The sequence below is a fragment of the Somniosus microcephalus genome, chromosome 5 (assembly GCF_052327205.1).
Source record: "Somniosus microcephalus isolate GS21.2 chromosome 5, FLI_Smic_1.0, whole genome shotgun sequence".
Taxonomy (NCBI): domain Eukaryota; kingdom Metazoa; phylum Chordata; class Chondrichthyes; order Squaliformes; family Somniosidae; genus Somniosus; species Somniosus microcephalus.
This window is the reverse complement of record NC_140991.1, coordinates 272,707,934-272,713,660: the sequence shown is the minus strand read 5'-3', so window position 1 is coordinate 272,713,660 and position 5,727 is coordinate 272,707,934.

Sequence of the window (5,727 nt, the reverse complement as noted above, 5' to 3'; positions counted from 1 at the left end):
CGAGTAGTGGAGGCATGGGGATGGCCTTAGCGAGGTGTTCATAGTCATCGATGACATGTTGAAGGCTGCGAAGAACATGGCGTAGTTTCTCCGCTCCGGGGAAGTACTGGACGACGAAGGGTACTCTATTGGTTGTGTCCCGTGTTTGTCTTCTGAGGTCGGTCGGTGCGATTTTTCGCTGTGGCCCGTCGGAACTGTCGATCGACGAGTCGAGCATCATATCCCGTTCTTACAAGGGCGTCTTTCAGTGTCTGTAGGTGTCCATCGCGTTCCTCCTTGTCTGAGCAGATCCTGTGTATTCGCAGGGCTTGTCCATAGGGGATGGCTTCTTTAACATGGTTAGGGTGGAAGCTGGAGAAGTGAAGCATCGTGAGGTTGTCCGTGGGCTTGCGGTAGAGTGAAGTGCTGAGGTGTCCGTCTTTGATGGAGATTTGTGTGTCCAAGAATGAAACCGATTCTGAGGAGTAGTCCATGGTGAGTTTGATGGTGGGATGGAACTCGTTGATGTTATCGTGTAGTCTTTTCAGTGATTCTTTGCCGTGGGTCCATAGGAAGAAAATGTCGTCGATGTATCTGGTGTATAGTGTTGGTTGGAGATCCTGTGCAGCGAAGAAGTCTTGCTCGAACTTGTGCATGAAGATGTTTGCGTATTGGGGTGCGAATTTGGTCCCCATGGCTGTTCCGTGTGTTTGGGTAAAGAACTGGTTGTTGAAGGTGAAGACATTGTGGTCAAGGATGAAGCGGATGAGTTGTAGAATGGCGTCTGGAGATTGGCTGTTGTTGGTGTTGAGTACTGAGGCTGTCGCAGCGATGCCGTCATCGTGGGGGATACTGGTGTAGAGTGCCGAGACGTCCATCGTGGCGAGGAGTGTTCCTGGTTCAACTGGTCTGTGGGTGCTGAGTTTCTGTAAGAAGTCTGTAGTGTCGCGACAGAAGCTGGGGGTTCCCTGTACGATGGGTTTCAGGATGCCCTCGACATATCCAGAGAGGTTCTCACACAGGGTTCCGTTGCCTGATGCGATAGGACGTCCGGGTGTGTTGGCTTTGTGTATCTTTGGGACGCAGTAGAAGTCTCCCACGCGGGGAGTACGTGGGATGAGAGCATGTAGGATGCTTTGAAGGTCTGGATCAAAGGTCTTGGTCAGTCTGTTGAGTTGCGGGTGTGTTCTTTGGTCGGATCTGCGGGTAACTGTCTGTAGTGTTCCTGGTTGTCCAGTTGTCAGTATACTTCTTTGCAATAGTCCGTTCTGTTCTGTATGACGATGGCGTCTCCTTTGTCTCCTGGTTTGATGACGATGTTGCGGTTGGTCTTGAGAGTGTGGATGGCGCTGCGTTGAGGACACAATTAAACTGGAAACAGTTTAAACGAATGGGTGATTCGTCCAAACCCATTACAAGACAATGGGGCAGTTTGGATCCCTTTTGTTTAGCCCAGATACATCTGGATTTGGGCGGGCCCCAAATGAGGTATAAAACATAGCTTCTCAGAAGCCTCTCTTTCTCTGTGGCCTCACCTCCATGCTCTCTACAACATGGGAGCCTGCCTGAAGGAGTGGAACACCAGCAGTTGACTTTTAAAATACTGGGGTGTTTTTACTTCGGGGCAGTGAAGATCAAAGATCGCAGGGCACGGGGAAGGCGTTTTCATTGGTGAGCATATATTTTTCTGGCCCCTTTACAAGGCAACTCAGGATAGGTATAGGGGTGGGAATTAAGTGGGAATTTTGTTAGAACTGTGATTTTAGTCGATCTTCCCTCATTGTGTCCGTTCTCTCCTCCCCTATTTAAGTAACAGTGTTGCACTAACAGATAAGGCTGTAGTGAACACTGAGAGTAGCTGTACTAAAGTGCTGTTTTAAGTGAAAGCCACTAAGCAAAGGTGCTGTAGTGAGCAAGGTGTTTCTATATTAAAAGTGCTATTTAAAAAGGGTGTTGCACGAAGCAGAGAAGTGCTTCAGTGAACATTGAAAGTAGCTGTATTAGAGTGCTGTTTTTAAGTAAAAGCCACTAAGCAAAGGTGCTGCATTGAGCAAGCTGTTTCTATATTAAAAGTGCTATTTAAAAGGGTGTTGCACTAAGCAGAGAAGTGCTTCAGTGAACACTGAAAGTTGCTGTATTAAAGTGCAGTTTTTAAGTAAAAGCTACTAAGCAAAGGTGCTGTAGTGAGCAAGGTGTTTCTATATTTAAAAGTGCTGTATATTTAAATAAAGGAGTGTTGCACTGAGCAAAGAGCGCGCTAGTGGACACTAAGTGTACTGCGTTAAGCAAAAGTGCTGTACCAGGCATAGCTGTGCTGTATCAATTTTTAAGTTGTTTCTTTCTTTTTTGTTTCAATAAATACTGATCTGTTTTGCACCCAAACCATGAGTCACGTTTTCTGTCCACATCGCTACCGAATAAGTCCGGCGGTCAGAACCAGGAATAGGGGAGCGCTTCGAAACCACACGGGGGTCCCTGGAGCAGCTCAGAGGCTTCTGACTGACCAGAGACAAATACCCCACCCCCGTTGTTTAATTCCTACACAACTAAGATCACAGCAGATTTTAATCTGTTCAATGTTACGGAGAGAACAAGTTGCTGCAACAGCCACCGTTTACTTTCTTAAAAGAAACGTCTATGACTTTACATCAGCTTGTTGTAAAGGTGGCACTCGATTGTTTCATTGATATTTCTTGTTCAATTCAAGCATTATTGCTGACAGATTATAAAGGCCTCTATGTCTTAAGAACATAACCAAAAGTATTTAAAATCTCTATTTAACAAAATATTCTCCTGAATGGTATTGTGGAATCGATTTGCAACATCGTCTATGAGATGCATCACCAGCAGAGAATTTCAGTGTACAACTAGTAACTCACTCACAGAAGGAAACCACAAAGATCCTTGAGAAAAATCAAGAGCCTGAGACTAGGTCAGTCGGTCCATTTCCACAGAAATGATTTGGATTCAATGAAAAAGAAATGCATTTCCTGTTTTCCAACTGCTTATGAGGGTGTCCTTCGTTTGCAATGCATGGGACCCCACCCTAAGCAAAACTGATGATATCCATGTGACCAGTCATCTATGACGGTAACAATGTGAAAGGGACAAATGCTGCTAATAACTCTGCAGCAGTTACGTATAGACTTACTGAAGAAAATATTTAACGCTACTGCCTCCAGCCCCAATTAGTTGAAGGAATTTAATATAAAAATATAAATTATTCTTGAAATAAATTATACTCGGTTAATAGTTATAATTAACTTGTGGCCATTCTACAGTAAGTTTTAATTATACCCTTCATTTTGATTGAAGAGTCTGTCTCAAACCACTTAAAAGCTGCTGGACCATTAACTGTAATGAGCCACATATCAAAATTTGTACTTAGAATAATTTCCTTTACTTTGAAGAGTGAGACATTAAGATAAAGTACAATAGATCCTTTTATAAAAAGGGTCACAAATTAAACCTCTTGTAACACAATCAATAGTTGGGACAGTTTGGTAGATGCCTTGGGATGGCAAAAGACAACACACTGAATTTATTCACATTGAAGAGGCTATTTTCCACGACCAAATGTAACCAGATGTCAAGATTACAAGAGGCTCCATACTGCTCTGCTTTAATTTCAGAAACAGATTGTTTCCTCTACTGTGCTGGTATTTAACAAAATGGAGATGAAGTGTGAAATGCCAGTTTAAGAATGTGGGCGTCAATATGGTTAACTTACTGACAAGAAATTCTATTCATCTTATGCTAATACAAGCTTACAGCTAATTTTGTGCAAGTTCCAGACTCATTCAACATTATACCAATTTGCTAAAGAGTGCAAAAAGCCATCAGATACTTCACCGCTGACAGTATGACGCAAGATATCTAACCCAAAATTAGATGCTAGTTTAATTCATCACAGGCCATCAAACTACTAACAAAATGCATCAAGACATACTGTAGGATAAGTCTGTACAACTGTGTTATCCTTAAGTATGTGGGGGTGGGGGAGAAAAGGAATGCTGCTTAAAAAAATTCTACCTGTAAAAAGCGGCTCAAGCTGCTGGCCCTCCATGGGGGGGCGGGCAGGGGGAAGAGAACACCGTGTGGGGGGAGAGAGCGAGAGAACACCGTGTGGGGGGGGAAGAGAGAGAGAGAGAGAACACCGTGTTGGGGGGGGAGAGAGAGAGAGAGAGAGAACACCGTGTGCGGAGAGAGAGAGAGAGAGAGAGAACACTGTGTGTGGGGAGACAGGGACAGAGAGAGAGAGAGAGAGAACACCGTGTGTGGGGAGAGGGGGAGAGAGAGAGAGAGAGAGAACACCGTGTTGGGGGGGAGAGAGAGAGAGAGAGAGAGAGAACACCGTGTGCGGGGGGGAGAGAGAGAGAGAACACCGTGTGCGGAGAGAGAGAGAGAGAGAGAGAGAGAGAGAGAACACCGTGTGTGGGGAGACAGAGAGAGAGAGAGAGAGAGAGAGAACACCGTGTGTAGGGAGAGAGAGAGAGAGAGAGAACACCGTGTGTGGGGAGAGAGAGAGAGAGAGAGAGAGAGAACACCGTGTGGGGGGGAGAGAGAGAGAGAGAACACCGTGTGCGGAGAGAGAGAGAGAGAGAGAACACCGTGTGTGGGGAGAGAGAGAGAGAGAGAGAGAGAGAACACCGTGTGTGGGGAGAGAGAGAGAGAGAGAGAGAGAGAGAGAACACCGTGTTGGGGGGGAGAGGGAGAGAGAGAGAGAGAGAGAGAACACCGTGTGGGGGGGGGAGAGAGAGAGAGAACACCGTGTGCGGAGAGAGAGAGAGAGAGAGAGAGAGAAACAGAGAGAGGGGAGAGAGGCAGAGAGAGGGGAGAGAGACAGAGACAGAGGAGAGAGAGGCAGAGAGCACGAGAGCACGAGAGACATCGAGAGAGGCGCCGCGCAACCGACCGTTCAAAGCAAAACAGCGGCCGGGGGATCAGAGCCAGAACAGCGCAGGAAAACCCGGGAACAGAGAGAGAGAAACCGGGAACAGAGAGAGAGAACTCCAAAACAGGGAGAGAGAGAGAGACCGAGACCGAGAGACCGGCCCAGAGACACAGTGAGGCCCGGGGACAGAGAGAGAGAGAGCGAGGTCGCGAGAACCAGAGAGAACGGTGTGTGACTCTGTCAACCGGAGCACGGGGCCTGAAGCCGGAGAAAGGCCCGAGGAACCGGGCCGAGCGAGGCACCGGAGAGAGGGAGAGCGAGCGGCAGCAGGGGTCGACCCAGACCGGGAGGAGCGGCCCGAGCCAGTCAGGGAGGCGAGTGGAGAGGTAGGGGTGCCGGATCGGGTCGGGCCTGGACAGCGAGCAAGCCCGGGGCCTGAAACCCGAGAAACTCCGGGGTCGGAGAGACTCGGCCGGGCCGGGACTGCACAGCCGAGCCGAGGGGCTGGGACCAGGGCAGAGGCCCGGAGAGCGAGCAAGCCCGGGGCCTGAAAACCGAGAAACTCCGGGATCGGAGAAACTCGAACAAACACCGGGCCGGGCGGGGACTGCACAGCCGAGCCGAGGGGCTGGGACCAGGGCAGAAGCCCGGAGAGAGAGCAAGCCCGGGGCCTGAAACCCGAGAAACTCCGGGGTCGGAGAAACTCGGACAAACACCGGGCCGGGACGGGACTGCACAGCCGAGCCGAGGGGCTGGGACCAGAGCAGAAACAGCCTGAGACCGACGCGAGGAGAGAGAGGAAAACTCCGGGTCCGGAGGAAAAAAGCTATACCTAGATCTACCTAAATTTAGTT